This window comes from Diabrotica undecimpunctata, chromosome 10 (genome assembly GCF_040954645.1).
Source record: "Diabrotica undecimpunctata isolate CICGRU chromosome 10, icDiaUnde3, whole genome shotgun sequence".
NCBI classification, from domain to species: domain Eukaryota; kingdom Metazoa; phylum Arthropoda; class Insecta; order Coleoptera; family Chrysomelidae; genus Diabrotica; species Diabrotica undecimpunctata.
Window position 1 is genome coordinate 71,560,989 of NC_092812.1, and position 22,127 is coordinate 71,583,115.

Here is a 22,127-nt window from a genome sequence, read left to right on the forward strand (position 1 = left end):
GACGACTTTTCATGCAAAATTCATGCCCTTAAATGTAACCCCATACTGCCCCGCATCAACACCTAGTTTTTTTTTAATAACAAGTGTGGTCGAGTGGCACATCATTTAAAAGGCATTTTTTTTTTTTCTCTACGCGACACTCTATTTTTCTAATTTACGTAATAACTTTGGATTTAACTAATTTATTGGTTAAATATCAGTAATAACAGAAAAAAATAAAATTTCACCAAATTAACCATTTAAATATTCTTAGTGACCTCCAATACAATCGTTTAATCAACTTGCAAATCGATATCAACACGCCACTGTTTTTTTCTTTTTGTAAAAGTATTACTAATTCATATGAATTTGTTTTTTTTTTTTTGACGTGACAACGTCTTAAATTAGGTTGTGGCTCGGAGTCACTCATGAAAAAGTGTAACGCCCGCTCACGTCTGTTACGATGAGTCACCGAACGAGAGAGAGGCCCGCCGGACCGGCGAATGCCTTGCGTCTCTCTCCCACTCAAACATGATTTCATATTTCTCCTATCATCGTCCTATCCTCAACAAAATCACTCAAATAGAAATTAGTTAAGTTTAAGTTTACATGTACAATGTTTTAGTAAACAAAATATATTTCTATAGTTAAAATTTGTGCAATTCTTATTTTCATTCAATTCCTTGTTCCTATTGTGCAATTTAATAATATTCATATCAATAAATATTCTACCAAGAAAAAGACGTTGTCACGTAAAATCTTCGCAGGTAAAACCGACTTTACAGGCAACCGATTTTTTTTTTCTTAATAATGAATCCTAATTATCTTCTTTAGTGTTTACCAGGTTACCTTTGATTTAAGATTTGTCAACGACTAATTAATCAGAGATATTATTGTAAAGGCTTACAAAAATGGGTTATTCTAGTGAAGAAAGAATGGAATTATTTAATTTATACTACGGAAATAATCAGTGTACTAAGGCTACGTCAATTTTAATACGAACAACCCGAAAAAAAACATAAGTCACCAATACGTTAAACATTTAACTGATAGGTTTAAAGCTACAGGTAACGTTAACAACACAAAGCACGAAGTAATCGTTACGATTACTTCATCAATTAAACGAAGATGATCCTGATCGTCGGTTTCAATTTTGTGAAGAATTTAGTGAAATCATAAATAACAACCAACATCGGTTGTACAATACGTGTTTTCCGACGAGTGTACTTTTATGTTAAACGGTGAAGTTAATAGACTTACTAGTCGTTATTGGAGTAACAGTAATCCTCATTTATTCCTATGTATCCCTCATACAGAAACACCTCAGAAATTAAATGTATGGGTTGGCATTTTAGGAGAGCACGTTATTGGACCATTGTTTCTTGAAGGAAATGACAACTGAACAACCTATTTAAATTTATTAAAAGACGTTATTGATCCGCTGATCACTGACGCATTGGAATCTGACAATAATCTTTTAGAGGATGAACTGACTTTCCAATAGGACGGGGCACCCCTACATATCCTGTTACTGATGTTCAACCAATAAATTAGTTTAATCCAAAATTATCTTCAAAGTTATTCCGTTAATTAAAAAAATAGAGTGTCGTGTAGAGGAAGAAAATAGGTAAAAAGAAATAAAATAAGACTTACTCGCAATCAATTTAATTTTACCACCAAAACGACCGGTTTCGCATACTACAGTTTGCTGTGCATCTTCAGGAATAACGGTACCAGGTAAATTAAATGCTGAAATTAAAAAAAGCCCACATTAGGGTGCTGTCTTATAAAGATAACAATTACAGTAATTATGCCAATATTTTATGTCTGTAATTATTAATATGAATAAAATTGATGAAACAGGCAAAGTAAAAACCCACGAATTGGTATAAGATAAACTATTGAATTGGATTATTAAGGTCGAAAACAACTGGATTGTTGGTGATGGGTGATCGTCAAATAATTTAAATAATATAAAACACCACTTTCTTTTAACAAACAACTACACAATACCTACTATCTATTTAATTTGTTAATATCTCTCCCCTCAAGAACTTCCCCGCTAAGTGTCAAACAGTTACAATTAAACCGATGATCAGCCATCACTAGCAATCCAGGATAGTTTGAACTATGTTTTCCAAATCACTAATTAATAATTCTTGTATAGGCATGTAAGTAGTATTTTGGTTATTTAGTAATTTATTTCAATTCAATAGTTTATCTTATACCAATTTGTGGGTTTTTACTTTGCCTGTTTTATCAATTTCATTCATATTAATAATCTTCTTCTTCCTATGCCGTCCCTATTAACGGAGATTGGCGAACACATTTCTAAAAGTTTCTCTATCTTTTGCAACGTGAAATAATTCGTCTACAGTCATGTTTGTCCAGTCTCGAATATTTCGCAGCCATGGCTCTTCCTCTTTCTACCTATTCCCTTTTTGCCATCGACTCTACCCTGCATGATGACCTGCAGAAGACTATATTTATCATTTCTCAGTATGTGTCCAAGGTATGCAGTCTTGCGTACTTTTATTATTCTCAACAATTTTTTGTCTCGACCCATCCTTCTCAGCACTTCCTCATTGGTGACCCTAACAGTCCATGGAATTCTCAACACTCTCCGGTATATCCAAAGTTCAAAGGCTTCAAGCTTCTTAACTATTTGTGCTTTTAACATCCATGTTTCTACCCCGTACAATAGTTGGGACCAGACGTAACATTCAACAAACCTCAGTCTCAGCGCAGTATTCAGATTTTTGTCACAGAACAATTGCTTGAACTTTAAGAATTGCCATTTCTATTCGTACCCTGATCTCTTGGTTTGGATCTAATTCTGTGTTGATCTAAGCTCCCAGATATTTATATTTTGTCACTCTCTCTATTTGCTGTCCATCAAGGGTTAGTTGTTCATTATTTATTGGACTCCTTGATACTATCATAAATTTGGTCTTATCTGTGTTGATGTCAAGTCCCATTTGAATGCATTCACTATTTATTGCATCTAGTAAATTTTGTAGTTCTTCTATACTCTCAGCCATAATTACCGTATAATCTACAAATCTCATGGTGTTTACGATTTCTCCACCAATTCTTATTCCCTCTTTTCTTTCCCATAAGGCTTTTCTGAATATGACCTGTGAGACACGTTGAAAAGCGTCGGAGATAAGATGCATCCTTGCCTGACCTCTCTCGCAATCGGTATATTATTTGTTTCTATATCGTTCAACTTTACTACTGCTTTCTGGTTCCAGTATATAGCCTTAATAAACTCAATGTCTTTTTTATCTAAATTGATGTTTTTTAATTCATCTATTAACTTCATATGCTGCACTCTGTCAAAGGCCTTCCTAAAGTATATGAAGCATACATATGCACTCTTGTTATATTCCCGACATTTGTGCAAGAGTACCATCAATGCAAATAATGCCTCTCTTCTAGCCATGCCTCCTCTGAAGCCAAACTGCGTTTGAACTATCTGCTCCTCACATTTCTTATAAATTCGGTTTTGAGCAATTTTTAAAGGGTGGCACATTAGGCTTATCAATCTATAGTCATTACATGATTTGGAATTGTTGTTTTTTGGTAGAGGTAAAAATATCGATTTAAGCCATTCCTCCGGGATGTTGCCCTCTACATATATGTGGTTGAGAATTCGGGTGAGTCTCTTTATATTACCGTCATCTAAGGCTTTTAACAGTTCAACTGGAATTTGATCAGGACCCGTGCTTTTCCTTGTTTTGCATTTTGTAGGGCTTTCTTTACTTCTGAGGGTAAAATTTGTGGGTATTGTTGTTCTTCACATATATCTTGTTCATTTTTCCTCTCGTCATGGAACAGATGGATTATCTATTGTTCCCATACTTCCTTACTTCCTTTATTTTGCTCTTTTCAGTAAGTATTCCTCCATTATTATCTGCTATGTTGCCTGTAAGTTCTTTCATTTTTTTTATGTAATTTTGTTGCTGAGTTTTTCCAGTTCCTGGTATTCCTTGTTCATCCATTCCTCCTTAGCCTTTCTGATTGCATATTTGATTTTATTCTTGATGGTTTTATATTTATTTTCATCTTTATTTTTTTATTTCTTTTTTTTCAGTTACTACCTCAAGTATTTCCGGTGTCATTCAGTCTTTTTTAGTGTTTTCTCTTCTTCGCCTAGGACCTCTTTTCCCGCTTTTAGTATGGCTTTGTTCATATCTGCCCATTCCACGCTTCTTTCAGTTAATTTATTTATCTCTTCGTTTAGTTGCTGTTGGCAGTTGTCGTCTTTTAGGTTTTTGATATTTATTTTGGTGATTTTAACTTTTTTCTCCGGTTTTCTGAGTTTAATGTTGACGTTTGCTAGTAATAGATTATGGTTCGTATCTGCATCTGCGCTTGGATAGGTTTTTGCACTTTGTACTCCATTACAAAACCTTTTGTTAATCGTAATAAAATCTATTTGGTGTCTGATTATATTGTTGATGTTATCTTTTGGAGAAGTCCACGTGTATAATCTTCGTGAGGGTAGGTCGTATTATGTATTTGTTATGACTAATTCTTTCTCCTGGCAGTACTTTACTAGTCTATCACCTATTTCGTTTCTTTTACCTAACCCAAAATTTCCTACTATATTTCCAGTTTTTCCTCGATCGACTTTAACATTAAAGTCGCCCATAATTATTTCTACCTCCTGCTTCTTTATGATTTTTGTAAACAGCTCTAAGTCCGCGTAGAATTTTTCGACCTTAATAATCACAGACATATAATATTGGTATAATTACTGTAATTGTTATCTTTATAAGACTGATTACCTGGTACCGTTAGACCTGAAGATGCATAGCAAACTGTAGTATGCGAAACCGGTCGTTTTGGTGGTAAAATTAAATTAATTGTTAGTCTTATTTTATTTCTTTTTACCTATTTGAAATGAACTCACACAAGCAACACATTCATGATTAGAAAGAAAATACCTTTCAAATGATGTCTTACTCGACCACACTTGCTATTTAAAAAAAACTGGGGGTTGATGCGGACAGTAGGGGGTTACATTTGATGGCATGAATTTTGCATAAAAATTCGTCCCCCTCCCAATACAAATTGACCTATTTTTTTTAAATATTGAAGAAACTTTTGGTTTCTGAGTTTCAGGGGAGCCAAAATTTCATTTGAACACAGTGTATATATATATATATATATATATATATATATATATATATATATATATATATTGTTATGATATGTAAAATCGAGAAAAATATTGGTTTGTTTAAAAATATTTCAAAGTTCAAAAACATTAAAATAATTCAGATAAGTAGGATAATATCCAACAAACATTTCGGAGAAGGAAAGTTATTAAATTCTTGGATTACTTGTACTAAACAAAATGTAAGCTTTGCATAAATTATTTCTTTGTTATACTTGAGTGACCCGCATAATTTTAAGTGAAATCCAAAGACAATTGAAATACATTAATGCAGTGATTAAAGACAATAGAAGGGATTATAGAAAGAGGTTTTTGTTAGTTTTTAAGAATCATAGAAAAATATTATTTGTAAATAAGTTTTAGGAAATTTATAATTATAGGTAAAAATTTGTTTGTTATCGAAATGAAAAAATGGGGGAATTGTGACGAGTTTTGATTGGCGGAGATTGAAAAAGGTGGGATAAGTATGTAGGAAAAAGTTTAGCGAGATTGAGGAGAGAGAAGAGAGATTTAGTTGGTTTCCAAGTCTGTAAGACGAACAGTGATTGTTCTCTGGTGGTTTCCTGAAATGTAGCAAGCAGTAGTGTTGAATGTTAGTGAGTTTTTGTGGAGTTAGTGTATCTGACAGAAGCTGAAGCAGCAAAATATTGTAAGTCATATTTCTCTACTTACATTCCAAGAGTCATTTTTCACTCGGGCCAACGAGAGATTCAGTTTATCGAGAGGAGAAAGGCTATCATAATTTGAATGATTTGTGCTTTTGAAGGAGATCATTAAGGACGATATACTTGCAACAATCTGTGTAAGATTGCTGATTACATAGGGAGCGGTTGAGAGGAGATAATACAGTCTACAAGGAACAAGGATTTGGACCACTCATCATCAGAGAGAGATATTTTTGTTTTCTGCAGTTTTTTTCTTTTATTGATAACACAATTTTTACACGTAATTTAGAAAGGATATAAATATTTTGATTAGGAGAGTTAGAATAGTTTGGGATTTTGAGTTTTCAATGAATATTGTTTGTACCATTAATTTTGATTGTTCACGTACGGAGAACAAAATTTTGAGAATCCTTATATGAGATTTGTTTATTGAAAACTTTTGAGTGTGAATTATTTCATTATTTTTATTTCAATATATAGTGTTAGATCATATGTGTTTTTTATTATTCCGGTATTCTCTGGACCTTACCTTTCACATGTAATAGCATAGATATTGAAGCACGAATTTAACCCTGAGATAAAAGAATTAAAAATTGTGATAGAGTCATAATCATATCATTTAAATTTTAATTAATCAAAAAAATTAATTAGCTAATTATTGCTTGGCGCACCAAGACTTTAAATATCACAATAATATATATATATATATATATATATATATATATATATATATATATATATATATTAGATTTTCTGCATCTTATCGACCGTCTTATAAATAAAACTAGTGAGAGGGATATCTGGTTTTTCGGTCAAAAAATAAAGCTATTCTATTATCTCGTCAAACTCGAAACTTCGATAATGGTTATTAACTTCATCAGCAGTGCACTAAAATTATTATTACAAAAAAAATGAATACCTAGAACATACTTACAAATAAATCAAAACTCACAGAGTGGAATCATTAAAATGCAAACCAGCACATCACAGGACTATAACAATTACACTAAAATAATTACTAATACCAATTTTAAAATATATTATCATTTTTTAGATATTAAAGCCTAAATAAAATTATATAGAGATATATGTTATTTTTGACGTTACTATAAAGTATTTAAAATGTTAAAATATTTATTACTAAGATTAATTATGTCTGTTTTATTATTAATGGCATTATTAGTTCGGTTGATATGACACATTTCGATAAAACAATCTATTTTTGTAATTGCTTAATGATTGCAATATTTTCACCTTGTCATAATCAAATTGGTGGCCTGTTTTTATAAACTGTTCGACAAAAGCGCATGTTTTATTTCTCCTGTTGCAGTCACTTTCGTGTTTTACGATCCGCTGTCTTAGCCTTGTTGGCTTTGTCTAATATAACATCCCTGGCAACCTAAACACTCTAATTGATATAAAATGACATTGCTATTATACATCACTGGTATCCGATCTTTAATTTTACAGAATATATTTGTTCATTTAAGGACCTTTAAGGACTAAAAATATAAAAATTAGCAAATACAGCAACCTTAAATGCAAATCCATATTATATCCATATCTATATATCTTTATATATATATATATATATATATATATATATATATATATATATATATATATATATATATTCCAACAAAAATTTGATGTGATTCAATATTTGTTTTGCTTAATGTGGTATCAACTAATAAAATTTCGTTTGTATATAAACAAATGTTTCTGATGTGGACTAAAGGAAAACATGTTTCGATTTTAATAGATCTAAATACAAATCCAAAGTCGTAAAATTTTTAATGTTGGACGATTAAAAATTAATATAATTTTAACTGCCGTAGGCTATATATTTTATTCTGAACAGCATGTAAAAAACACAATAAATAATATAAATTATATAGGGAATGCAATTCAACAGTATAAATAATTTATGTATGTATGTACGAGTATACATATTATATTGTGAATAGTTGGTTAGTTTATAAGTTGTTTGTTCAATTTTCCCAACAGAGAAGTAATACAAATTAATTAATTATTGCAAATTACGCAATAATTCATTATTCTGATGCCGAAACTTTATTTTTAAAAATAATCTTGCCAAAACTTTATTCTCATTTAACATGCAAATAGGAAGGTGGAAAATATGTACCGGGTGGTCCAATAAGCCGACCTGTCGGCTGTATATCAGAAACAGTTCATGTTATAACTTTAGGAGAAAACATTCTTTAGTAAAAGTGGCCAAGAGAAATCGCTGGAAATAACTTTCAAGTTTCTGGGTTAACCGCCAGGGGGCGTAGCCTGTGAAGAAAACTTTAAAAATCAGTTTTTTGGGAAATATGCCCAATTATACCAAGTGTTAAATAAGTAAACTAGAAAGAGGCCTAAATTCTGCACAAAGTTGTTTAAGTAATTTTTTTTATTTTTTCAAATAAAGGGTGGGGAAGAGTGGGACAGTATTTGTGGATAAATACCTATAACTTTGGTTTAGATCAACCGATTTTAACAAAATTAGTGTCATTAGAAAGATTATAGATAAATTAATTTACATCACTCGATATTTAGATCCCCTAGTACTATAGTATTGCCTTCTAAACTGTCTATTATTTCTGAGGCCTTACCCTAGAATAGGTCTTTGCTAGCTGATCTTTCGTCATCATTTATTCCATACATAACGATGATATTGACTAGTTTGTGTTCCGCAGTTACCAGTCTTATCTTTAGAATTCTTTCGGAAATGCATTCCCAATCTTGAATATTCTTTATTAGGTTACTGTGTCAGGCAGCCTACCCCTTCTTTTGCCAAGTGACACTCCACTTGTGATGAGGAAGTGTCCATTTTCTAAAAACTGTGTGTTTTTTCCCTTCTTTTTGGTCTATGTTATACCCTGTAAATTTATTTGATTTTTCTCAAATTCTTCAGCAAGTTCGACTTCTTTGACATTCTCCTGACGTTCCTTTGACCTCTGACATTCCATGTTGCTAATGTCCATCCTTTGAACTTTAGCACTGCTCCATTATTGTGGGCCGTGTAATTAAGCTCTTTCTTGTTTAATGTGGGTTTTACATAGTTACTGTTTATATTCTCGCTGGTGGCTGGCTGCATTTTTATGGGTTTGCCCTTTCTTGTCTCTCGTTGCTCACGTCCTTGGTCATTATTTATGGACCTATCTTTGTCTTTACTACCTATTCTATAACTACTCATGTCTATTGGCATTGCCTGGTTTGTAATAGTATTTCCGGCACATTTGTTTACTAGTGGCACATTTGTCCCCATTTTGACTAGTTTGTTCTCTTTGTTGTCCCATTTCCAGCCAACCTTGTTGATCTATATTTTATTTCCACCAAGTCTTACATTCTTTCCTCTCTCCTTTTCTTCTTGCGCAAGTTTTCTAATTGTTTTCTGAATTTCTCTCTCTTTATTCGTAGTATCATCATTGATGTATACTTTTTCTTCTTCAACATGTCTTAGTTTAGATTTATTTTTCATAATTGTGGCTAATATTGGCTAATTATGATTTTGAAATATTTACGACTACTGGTAGTTAATTTAAACATAAAGTGACGTTTAATAAACGTACATATATTTACTTTTTTCGTTTCGCTTAAACTCGAGAAAATATGATGAAATTGTGCGCAAAATAGTAAAAGCAGTTTTATTTTCCCAACAAACAGTTATATATACTGATCTATACCATATACCATCAGATATAAACTTTTATTAGCTGTATATGAAGTGTTTTAAAAATATAATTTTCACTCTAAAGTTAAATATTTTTATTTTTGACAGAATTATTTATGTTTAGAATTAAAAATAGTTTTAAAATATTCAGCATTGATTATTTACAATTAAATACTATTTCTTTATTAAATAAACATCAGAATAGAAAAAAATTATATAACCTAACTTAATATTAGTATTTGTTTTGGTATAAGTAAAAACTAGAAATTATAATTCTTAAACCTAAAAAAAAATATAATGCACTGGCACGTAATCGGTCCATCTCTCCTCAACTGTAGAGGTGAGACGGGCCACTAGGAGTAGGAGAGATGGACCAAGCTAAACCTTTTTCTTTTTATTAGCAAGAGATTTTCTGCACTCGTTACAGAGATTGGCGAAGCCAGTACAAGTTTCATGTAACCAGCGCTTAGAAAAAATACATTGTAACCAGTTCTTTTTTTACCACCAGATATGTTTTTTCTAACACTTGACAAATCAAAGTCGGAAACAGGGAAGTATTTGAAGTGTGATATAAAGTATTTTACTAGGAGAGATCATGTGGTAAGCAGAAAATTGCTGGTTCTATTTTTTCTTTTCTTTTCTTTTTTAAACAATGAAAAACACACAAAGGACTATACATTGGACTCCACAAACACATTAAATTTTTTTTACCATAACCAAAAATTTTTTTTTTGCATATTTCGTGCAACTTTCTTGTATAAACTAAACGTATTACTCTGAGTTTCTCTTCTCCAGAATCCTTCTAAAACACGTCCTGTTTCTTTATCTTCACCGCTATATGTTACTGGTTTTATAAATATTCTAATACGTTTTAGTGTTTACATTTTATTGTATAGTGTATAGTCTATTTTTCTTTCCAGGATGACCTTAATGATTGATGACTAGACTTCGGCAAATATGCATATTGCATATTTTGCATATTGTGCATATTTTATGCAAATATTTCATATTTTGGCATATTTGTATAAAAGTTTGCATAAAGTGCATAAAAGTTCAGATTTTTATACTGAATTTGAAAATTTTTAAACATACCAATTTATTTCAATTCTTGTATAAAATTTTGTAGTCATTTTAATCAAGAAATGATCTAAGTACGTAATCTCTACAGGTACAAAACATTTACAATTTCAAAGAAGATAAATTTAAGTAGCCCTCAACAATCTTAGAAAGTCTCGGTCACTGAGGCATTCAGTTATTGGATAATCGCTAAGGGTTCGCTCATTTGCATTTTATGATCTAATCCCCAAATCTATCTACAATTTATTGTATCTTAATAGCAGGTAAACGGCTAATAGTTTTGTTCCTAATTTAGAGATTTTCCAAAATCTCCCAGTTTATTGAATTAGGTACCTAAACATTTCTAATTTGATGCTCAGATTTGTAAATCATTTTTGTTTTGATATTCAAAGCGTAAACACTCGTTGTGCGTAACAAAAAGGAAGATTGTGATTTTATAATGCCTAAAACAACCAGTGCTTCAACTTGGATTAAACCTTATAAAGAGCTGTCTATGGATATGGGAAAAATCTACTGTTCAGTCTGTGGCAAAATTGTAAGTATCTAATATTTTCTATTAAATATCTAATATTTCATACATACAGGGTGTTTCCAAATGACACTTACAACGTTTGACTGTAGATACTTCTCGAAAAATTGAACAAAACGATATAGTTCATGAGGGGTCAAACTTATTTACTTTTCGAGATACAGGGTGTTAAAATTAAAAAAAATTAAATTCTTTTAGTTAATAACAACAATAACTTTAAAACCAATAAACGTATTTACTTGAAATTTAGTACTCGTAGGTTGTTTTTAAATGAAAAATAGCTTCCTTTAGTGAGAAAAAATTGTCCATGGTACAATACAATGGTGTGTATTCAGAAAAATTTTTCACCTTTACTTTTTTTTATGAAGTCAGCTATTCTAAAACACAATTATTTTTATTGTAATTGAATTAACAAAAACTTTTGTTGAATTTTAAAATAAGTTATATGATGTACTAATGGTTAGTAACAAAAACTAATTTGTGGATTAATACTGCATTTAAAACACTTAACGAGTGTTTTTTTTTTCCAAACCAGTTATTTGATTAACCAAAAACACCTTGTATATTTTTATATTTTAAAGGTTGGGTTAAAATAAAGGTTTTTATTTTTATTTATAGATAGCATGTGAGAAGAAATTTCAGATAGACCAACATGTGAGAACTGCTTCACACATTGCAAAAAAAGGAAAAATAGGAGGAAAACATCAAACTTCAATGGCTAAATGTTTCCAATCTACTTCAAAAAAATTAGATGAGCAAGAAACTTTTAATGAAGACTTGTGTCGCGCATTAGTGTCTGCAAACATACCGCTTTCAAAATTAGCAAATGTAAATTTTAGTTCGTTTCTAAAAAAATATTGCAAACTTAATGTTCCAAGTGATCGGTCTCTAAGAAGAAATAATGTGAACGGGCTATACTCGTCGGTGTTAATTAATATTAAGGAAGAAATTGCAGATAATTATTTTTACATATCTGTAGACGAAACCACTGATTCCTCAGGAAAGTATATTGCTCATTTATTGATTGGTGTTCTTAAAGAAGATACCTTACCAAAATCTCATCTTAGTTCATGCCAGCAACTTGAGAAAACAAATGCTTTAACAATTTCGCGTTTTATACAAGAAACATTAGCAACTTTTTTTCTTCCGACAACTATTCCTTCTAATAAATTACTGCTTATTTTATCGGATGCTGCTCCTTATATGGTGAAAGCAGGACAAAATTTAAAAATATTTTTCCCAGATTTAATACATGTTACTTGTGTAGCGCATGGATTAAACAGAGTTGCAGAGGAAATACGAAAAAAGTTTCCTCTTGTAAATACCATGATATCCAGTGTCAAAAAAGTATTTCTTAAATCTCCTATAAGAATTCAACTTTATTAAGAAATGCTACCTAACATTCCTCTTCCACCACAACCTATTTTAACGCGATGGGGAACATGGTTAGAAGCAGCTAATTTTTATGCAGATCATTTTGTTAAAATAAAGAACATAATTGATACGTTAACAGATGAAAGTTCCCAATCTCTTTTGGATTCTAAACAAACTTTTCAGAGTAACTTGCTTCAACAAGAACTTTCATTTATAAAATCAAATTTTAGTTTTGTTCAGAAAACAATTACTCAGTTAGAATCACCAAAACTGTCATTGTTCGAAAGTACAGCATTAATAAAAGAATTTGCGTCATGTTGTCGGAACGTTAGAGGTAATATTGGAAAAGATATTTTAAAAAAATTTGAAGCTACTATGGAAAAAAATAAAGGTTACCATATTCTTTCTGAAGTAGTCAGTGTTCTAGCTGGAAATATTTCGGAAACAATTAATTTAGAACCAAATGTTTTGGTTAGTTTGAAAAATGCTCCCGTTACATCAGTTGATGTTGAACGAAGTTTTTCCATATATAAATATATGTACTCAGACAGAAGCCACAAGTTTTTGTTAGAAAATTTTGAACACCACTTGGTCATTTATTGTTACCATAATTCTAAATAAGTTTATTCATACTTAAAAATGATGTAGTTACTTAAAATAAATGTAAATCTTAATGAATAGTAGGAAATATTTAGTTATGTACACTTTTTTTTTTAAATAAAATTGTTACTATTTTACGATTTTTTTATTTATTTGTATGCATATTTTGTAAAATATTTGCATAATTTCGGGTAAACACGTGCATATTTATGCGCATATTTTCTACATTTTTATTTGCATATTTGCCAAGTCTATTGATGACCTTGATGACCGAAACTGATTTAGTTGATTCACAAGTAACAGATTGTGATACAGGTGAAAATAAGACCTAAGAATTTTAAAATGTAGATAAAAATGGGAACTAGGCATGCAAGACTGGTCTAACGATGGTTCTCAAAAGTCATCAACATTTAACGCTGCTTGTCAGGAGCCTTCGGCTTCTAACAAAGGTTCTCAAGAGCCTCGTAAGAAAACCGTAGAAAATCTGAACAGCACAAACCTTGATGAATTTAAACACCGTAATAGACGGAAGAATATTGGATATTGGAAGAACTTGAGGCATTAAAAAAGGAAAATCAAACAAGAAAATTCTATAAAAATCTAAATAAAGCAAGAAAAGAATTTAAACCAAGGATCGGACTATGTAAGGATAAGGAGGGGCATATACTCAATACAAAAGAAGAAGTATTGAAAAGGTGGGTGGAACACTATAAAGAACTGCTTACTATCGAAGTAGAAGATCCAAATCAACCACCCCCAGGAGCAAACAACAATACACCATTGGAGCCTCCATCAATTCAGAAAGTACGGGATGCAATAAAACACCTAAAAAATAATAAATCTCCAGGAAGTGATGGTATACCCGCGGAACTTATTAAATGTGGAGGTGCTACTCTGACTAATCATATATATAAAATCATACTGAGAGCCTGGAATGAGGAACAAATCCCAGAAGAGTGGTGTATTGGGATCGTTTGCCCGCTACACAAAAAGGGCGATGAATTAGAATGTAGAAACTATAGGGGAATAACCCTCCTTAATACAGCATACAAAATATTTTCGAGTATTTTATATGGTCGCCTGAGTGAATATTCAGAGGAGCTTCTTGGAGAATATCAAAGTGGTTTTAGGCCTGGTCGATCAACAACAGACCAGATCTTTGTGCTAAGGCAAATACTGGAAAAAACCAATGAATTTAATATCGACACATACCATCTTTTCGTAGATTTTAAATCGGCCTATGATAGTGTCCTAAGGAATAAATTGTATGAAGCCATGGATGAATTCCACATCCCCGATAAACTGATAAGATTGGTTAAGGCTACAATGCGTAAAGTTGTTTGCAAAGTCCAAATACAGGGCGAACAATCACAGGCATTTGAAACGCATGTTGGGCAGCGACAGGGAGATGCGCTGGCGTGTCTCCTTTTCAACATAGCTTTGGAAAAGGCGGTCAGGGATGCCCAAATAGACAGCAGAGGAAACATTTTTAATAAATCATTCCAAATTTTGGCATATGCAGATGATGTTGATCTAGTTGCCCGCACAACACGCAAGCTAGAAGAAATGTATACCACCTTGTCACACGCCAAAAAAAATATGGGCCTGCAAGTAAATGAAAATAAAACTAAGATAATAGCATCAACACCCAACAATAGAGCCAGAAACATCGGCCACCAATTCACGGTTGATAATTCTACCTTTGAAGTGGTGGACAAATTCACATACTTAGGCTCCCTGATCACCAAGGAGAACGTCATGACGGAAGAAATTAAGCGAAGAATAATCCTAGCAAACAAATGCTATTTTGGACTGAGTAGGCATATGAGAAGCAGAAACTTAAGCCAAAAAAACAAAAATAACCATATACAAAACCCTTATACAACCAGTGTTGACATATGGGTCGGAGGCATGAACCATTTCCAAGGCAGATGAAAATCTCCTGCTTATATTTGAACGAAGGATCCTGAGAAGAATATTTGGTGGCATCTGTGAAAATGGTGTTTGGAGAAGGAGGTACAACTACGAGATATATCACAGATATAAACATATATTTGGTGGTAAAGACGTAGTATCCTTTATAAAAATAGGAAGACTAAGATGGGCAGGACATCTGGCAAGATCACAGCAGAACAACCCTCCTAGAAGAATCCTTATGTCACAACCTCTGGGAAGTAGAAAAAGGGGTAGACCAAAACTCAGATGGAGGGATGGTGTAGATGAGGATGGTAGACAAATAGGCGTAGCAAACTGGCAACAGTTGGCAATGGATAGAACTGACTGGCGTAATAGACTTGGGAAGGTCGAGGCTCTTTTATAGGTCTGTAGCACCAATAATGATGATGATGATGAATAAAACTAGACGTGTGACACAAACACTTAAAAGAAAAATCGATGATCACGCTTAAAAATAAGAGGCATATAAAATAATTCAAGGCATACAAAATTGACGACAACGAGACAGATTTGATGTATTTGGAGAACCTATGGCATGTAAAATTAGGGATTTGAATACCACCTAAGCACAAAATATTGTAGAACATCTTATGGGTAATATTTTGTTTGATTCAAGTATGGGTAAATATGATTATGGAATGGCACAATCAACCACATATATGAGCCAATTTTATCAATGCAGCCTTTCACGAGATATAATATCACAATAGACAACTCTACTATCGAACGACTGGATGCCTTTACATATCTCGGCACAGAAATCAATCAGAATAACTCCGTAAGTAGCGAAATTAATGCACGTATTTGCAGCGGGAATCGTACATACTATGCTAATAAAAGATTGATGACATCGAAATTATTAGACAAAAGAACCAAAATGACTATCTACAGAACACTGATTAGACCCGTAGTAACCTATGGATGTGAAACTTGGGTAATGACGAAAAAAGATGAAGCCCAACTCAGGACATTCGAGAGAAAAATACTGAGGAAAGTATATGGCCCGGTACAAGAGGAAGATGGCACATGGAGAATCAGGAGAAACGACGAGGTTAATGAGTTAAATGAAGGTTATGACATTGTAAGATTTGTGAAAAGTCAAATGACTGTCATGGCTGGGACATGTGCAGAGACAAAACGATGCAAAAACAACTAAGAAAATGTTACAATGGAAGCCCATAGGAAGGCGAAAAAAAGGAAGGCCCAGAACGAGATGGTTGGATGACGTGGAAGACGACCTGAAAACAATGAACATAAGACAATGGAGAAGAAGGGCACAAGAGAGATCTGAATGGAAGGACATAGCCAGACAGGCAAAGACCCATCCAGGGTTATGATGCCAAAAGAAGAAGAAGAAGTCTTTCACGAGACCACAATCATAGTTAATAAGTCTTCCCCCATCATGTCATAAAACTACAACAGTGTGGACAGAATGTTGTACTCAACTGAATTAGAGATTTGATAAGTGTAAAAATTCATTAATATTGTTGCACTAGAAGGACAGTTTGTTTTATGTCAAAAGTTTAATTAATTAAACATTTAGCAACTTGTTTCAACATAAAATTGCTACAAGTTGCCAAATGTTGCTATAGTGTAAATGCGACTTAACATGACTTAACGACCACTTACGTAGCCAGAACCGACGGCTTTACGTGCTCTCGGAAGCACTCTGGTAGTCCAGTTAAATTAAAAGTTGAAAAAATTGCCAATACTGGAAATCAAACCCGGGCCTTCCATCTTGCTTTCAGGAACTGAGCTACTGCCGTCACCTTTTACTAATAAAATCATATTGCATGCAAGGTCAGATATTATTATTCTAGAAGAAGAAGCTTTTTTCTTCCTCTTTCTTTTCTTTTCTTCTTTTTTTTTTCATAAATCATAAACCATAAAGAAAGTTAAAAAAGAAGAGGATATAAAATGGGAGAAAAGGAAATAAGGATAATATGCTACGCCGACGACGCCATAATAACAGCCGAAAATGAAGATGACCTACAAAGATTAATTAAAGAATTCGAAGATACGGCGCTCATATACAACATGAAGATCTCAACAGAGAAAACTAAAGCGATAGTGATATCAGCGGAACCGAGACGATGTAAACTAGTTGTAAATAACAAAATAATAGAACAAGTAATGGAAACTGAATACTTAGGAATAAAACTGTCAAGCTACGGAAAAGTGGAAGAAGAAGTACAAAAACAAGTGAACATGGCAAACAGAGCAGCAGGATGTCTCAACAACACAATCTGGAGAAACAAATACCTCACAACGGAAACGAGAACCAGGCTATATAAATCAACAATAAGACCGATAATGACGTATACAGCGGAAACAAGAGAAGATACAACGAAAACACAAAGACTACTGGAAACAACAGAAATGAAAGTTTTACGAAAAATGACAAACCAAAATCTAAGAGACAGAGTAAGAAGTGAGGAAATACGAGCGAGATGTGTTATAGAGGAAATAAACGCGTGGACCAAAGGAAGAAAAGTGGAATGGAATTAACACATCGAAAGAATGACAGAAAATAGAATAGTACGAATAGCAAGAGACAAATCGCCAAATGTAAGAAGATCATTGGAACGACCGAGGAAAAGATGTTCAAACAACGTCAATTGAGGCTAAAAACCGAAGTAAAACAGGCCTATTCATAAAGTAGGAAGAAGAAGCTTTGCTTTTATCTTTATTAGGTTTCAATATCACATGTACCTTGTATACTAAACTACCGCTTATACTATACATTGATTTGAAAGCAACTATAGTATATTCATTTATTGAACTATTCCCCGGATTGAAAATTCAGTCATTATATCGTTAACCATTTCATTTCTAAATTCTCGATGGATTGCTATTTGAAACTCCCGAGTTAATTGTATAATACCTACATCCTTTAATCAACCGTACAACATCAAATCGATGTTACCCACGGGCTTTTGAAATAACTTCAGAACACATTATACTAGTGCTGTGTAGTGCAACGCTTGTTTGTGATTATAGTTCAGAATAACAATGACGGTAGTCTCCATAATAGGGAGAAAACTGATGCCCCCTACTAGATTTGATCATTTTAAGATTTAATTATTATTCACATGTGATGCTGCCAACCTTAGAGATAATTGGATTTAAATTTATACGCTTAACAGAGTCAGAGAAGGGTTGATTTTATAACAGCTACGGAAATATATTTCTGAAACATATCTACCAAACATAGCCTACGTATAAAATAATTATAATGCATCAAGAATAAAACTGTTGTTTTTTATTTAAAAAAAATATACACGTAAAAACCACTAAAGGTTATTAGCTAGAGGACATGCACAGGCAATAGGTATGATACATATTATTACATAATAGTCCAGTCGGGTTAGACGAAAAAACGGCTTAACCTTGCATGGCAAGCTGCCCCAAATTTTATTATTCTGAGCTTTAGGGGGGTCAATGAGAGTATAAATTTAAAATCGTGACTGAATCTAACCGTTGCGCTCGCGGCCATCTTGAATTTTAAAATGAAACAGAAGAACCATTTTTGTACATTACCTCCGCCATTTTCAAAGTTTCAACAAAAAGAATAGGGAATCAAATTGTTGCAAATTCAATTTTCTACAATTTCTTTGTTACAAATTTTTTCATGTGGTCGATATTTTCCGAGTTATGGGAAAAATAGTGGCCAGGCGGGGAAGCATAATATCGAATTATCTCGTTTGTTATTAACTTTACAACATGAATGTACATAAACAAAAATAGAGAGAATTATATTTTATACAATTTAGGTTTCTTTCATTTTTTTTTGCTAAAATTAATATTTGGTGTCCTATGTATGCGCTAACAGCTCGAACGTAAGATCTTGCGCCGATTGGTGATATAGGAATTAGTTTTGTTCAATATCTCTGTCATTTTAAACTTTTTGACAAAATGGTACAGACTTTGTCTAATGTATACTTATTTTTTTGCTGGAATGAATATTTAAGGTTCTAAACCTAATTGACCCTAAACGGGATATCATCAGTAGCATGCCATAATCAGGAACGAACCTACGACTTTGATTGACTACGAATTGATTTTAGCAAAAAAATGTAAAAGATCAAAATTATATAAAATATAATTCTCTTCATTTTTGCATATGTATATTCATGTCTTAAAGTTAATAATAAACGAGATAATTCGATAATTATACTTCCCCCTCCCCTACCATCATTTTTCTCATAACTCCAAAAATATCGACGGCACGAAAAAATTTGTAACAAAGAAATTGTAGGAAATCGCATTTGCAACAATTTTAGTTGCCACCATTTTTGTCGAATAAATGAAAATGGCGGAGATATTGAGCAAAAACGGTTCTCCTTTAAAATCAAGATAGCGGCTGACGCAACGGCGAAATTCAGACGCGATTTTAAATTTACACTACTGTTGACCCCCTAAAGGTTAAAATATTAAAATTTGGAAGCTTGTTTATGCAAGGTCAATGCTATCCCGACTGGGCGATAAAAATACTTTACAATTTGATGTATAATTTAGTTATTTTGAGATAATAATTTTATTTATTAAAAATACCCCTTAAGAGGTGTCTTTTACACTGCTTTCTGATCAGAAAGATCAATAAGCAGTTCTGTTCCGTCCAAAATTAATACTAATAAAAACACGAAACTATAGTTACATTCAATAATGTGTCTACAGGGTCTTTCTTTCTTGCAGTTATTATTTACACAAGCAATCGTGTACACTAAGCCGCACTATATACTGCTTTTGAACTAATCACTCCAATAACTCGAAGGGTTTCACCCTCTTCAGTCTTCGTACTAACTCTGTATTATCCAGAAGTTGGTGAGCCTTAATACTCACATGTTGATGTAATCTTTGCTCATGATTGTTGGCACAATTCCTTATTATCTCTTTCACAGTACTCACCGTTTGGCCATACCGGTCTGAGCATTCGTTTATAAATCAAAAGTTTAATATTTATAGAAAGCTTTGAGTTTCTTTCAAGCAGCCAATACAATTTTTTGTATTTCAGTTCAAGTCTCTCTCGTTTTTTCTTTATGTGTCTTTCTAACAAAGTCTCACATCAAGATGCATACCAAGGTACTCCGCAGTAGCTGCAACAGGGATCTGGGTGCCATTTATTTCAATTGACAGATATTGATTTTTTTATTAGTGAAATTCACATGGACTGTTTTGGTCTCATTTAATTTTATCCTCCATTTTTTGGTTTTATCATCAATCTTTTTCACTGAAGATCGTAGATTTCTTGTAGCTTCTTCGTGATTATTTTCCACTGCCAGAACAGCTTTGTCGTCCGCAAATGTTGCGATTGTTCCAGGGATATCGCTAGTGTATAACCTTTAGAGAACTGGACCGAGCACACCTGGTCTTCTGAGTTGCTCTAAGTTCTCCGGTATAAATACAACAATTTATTGAAATTCGTAAGGTGGAATAAAACTGTTGCTACTAAAACCAGCTGCGTGTATTGATTTTATAGTGAATAACACGCTAAATTATGATACTAGGTTTTAGATAGGTAACTACCAAATCTAGTTATTAAAATTGAAAAACTTATCACGTAAATCTAGCGAGAAATAATATGCAGTGACAAGTATATACTAAAGATAAGAAGAGTCTATCTGTTGAATTTTGTTTATTAAAAGCTGATACGAGGGAACAGAAAGACATACAATGTATTGAGATAATGTACATTATTCAACGGATGAAGAAAAACGTTAACAAACATCAGGAGAAAGTTCGAAAATAGTTAAGAAGAGTAGGATAATGCAAAGAAGGCCACAGAAAGGAGAAACATAAAGAGGATTCTCTTCCACTCATTTCGATCTGTGCATAGTTCCTTTCAGTTTCTCACTTTCAGGATTTTGATATCTTTCATGAACTGGTATTTCTATCTCTCTCTAGGTTTTTTTTGGTACTTCTGTTTCTGGCTTGCATCTGGTGACCTTCTTAATCAGAAGTTCGTTTTTCCTTTTTTCTGTGTGTCCCAGCTATCTCAATATCTGCGCTTTTTAAATCTAACCATATCTTCTCTATTTATTTTTTCTTTTAGTTCATGGTTTATTTCTTTTCTTTCCTTATTCTTTTTCTCTGTAAATTAAGTGAGTTTTTGTCTGATGAGGGCTGTTAAAATTTTGTATGTTGTACTCAGTAGGGATATACTCTACAGTTGTTCTCATTACGTAAATATTGATGTAATTCTACCTTCTTTCCAATCTTCGGGCATTTCTTCTTGCTTGCCATATTCTAAGCATTAGGTTGCAGATGCTTGTCAATAATTTTTCCCTTCCGTTTTGAATTAGCTTGTTTGGAATTTCATCTGAACCAGGTGTTTTTTTTCTGTTTCATTTTTTTAATGATGTGTAAATATTTGTCATATGTTGGTAGTTTTTTCATGTCCTTATCTCTCATGTCTTCCATTGCGAAATCTTCCTCTTCAGCGCTTTCTTTACATCTATATAGTTCTGTGAAGTGTGTTTCCCATGATCCATTATCAATTTTAACCACTGGTCTGCATTTTCTTTGTTGAGCTTTTAGATATACAAATAGTTTAGCGCTGTCGTTACTATTCTCTTCTAGGTCCTTTAACAACTCTTCTATCCACAGCTTCTTTTTGTTTTTGCAACATTGGTCTGCTACTTTCTGGTTTGTTTTGTATTAATTTGTAAGATATTCGTCGTTACGTGACTTATATTTATTTCTTGCTTGGTTTTACTATTTCATTTTGATTTCGCATTTTGTGTCGAACTATTATTTCCTTCTTTTTATTTCCCTCTGTCTTAGCACATCTTCAGCTGAATTTAAAATGGATTCTTTTATATTTTTCCAACGCGAGGTCAAACCCGGAAACCTACTGAAAGTATATTTACGTAAATATATAACTTTAAGAAAATAATTCGTTTCTTTTACTTGAAATAACAAACTATAGGTCATAATTAAAGCAGTTGTGAAGACTCCAAAATGCCTTTCATTAAAAGCGAATTAAAACCTACATAGAAATCTACATAAAAGGTCAGCAAAAAGGATATTACAACCTTCTTCTCGTTCCGCAAAAATATCCTTGGAACTTCAGAAGACCGAACTCAG

General features: G+C 32.6%; 1 protein-coding gene across 3 annotated transcripts in view; it reads right to left on the reverse strand.

Annotated features, from left to right (window-relative positions):
* Window positions 1-22,127, reverse strand: part of LOC140452399 (atrial natriuretic peptide receptor 1) — a 526,857-nt gene that overhangs the window by 461,585 nt on the left and 43,145 nt on the right. Inside the window, exon 1 of one of the 3 annotated variants that reach the window (XM_072546625.1) lies at window positions 6,764-6,831. The exons of the other annotated variants lie outside the window; for them this stretch is intronic. The gene's annotated coding sequence lies outside the window, so the exon portion shown is untranslated. Of the gene's footprint in view, window positions 1-6,763; window positions 6,832-22,127 lie in introns of those variants that run through there. 3 annotated transcript variants of the gene reach the window in all.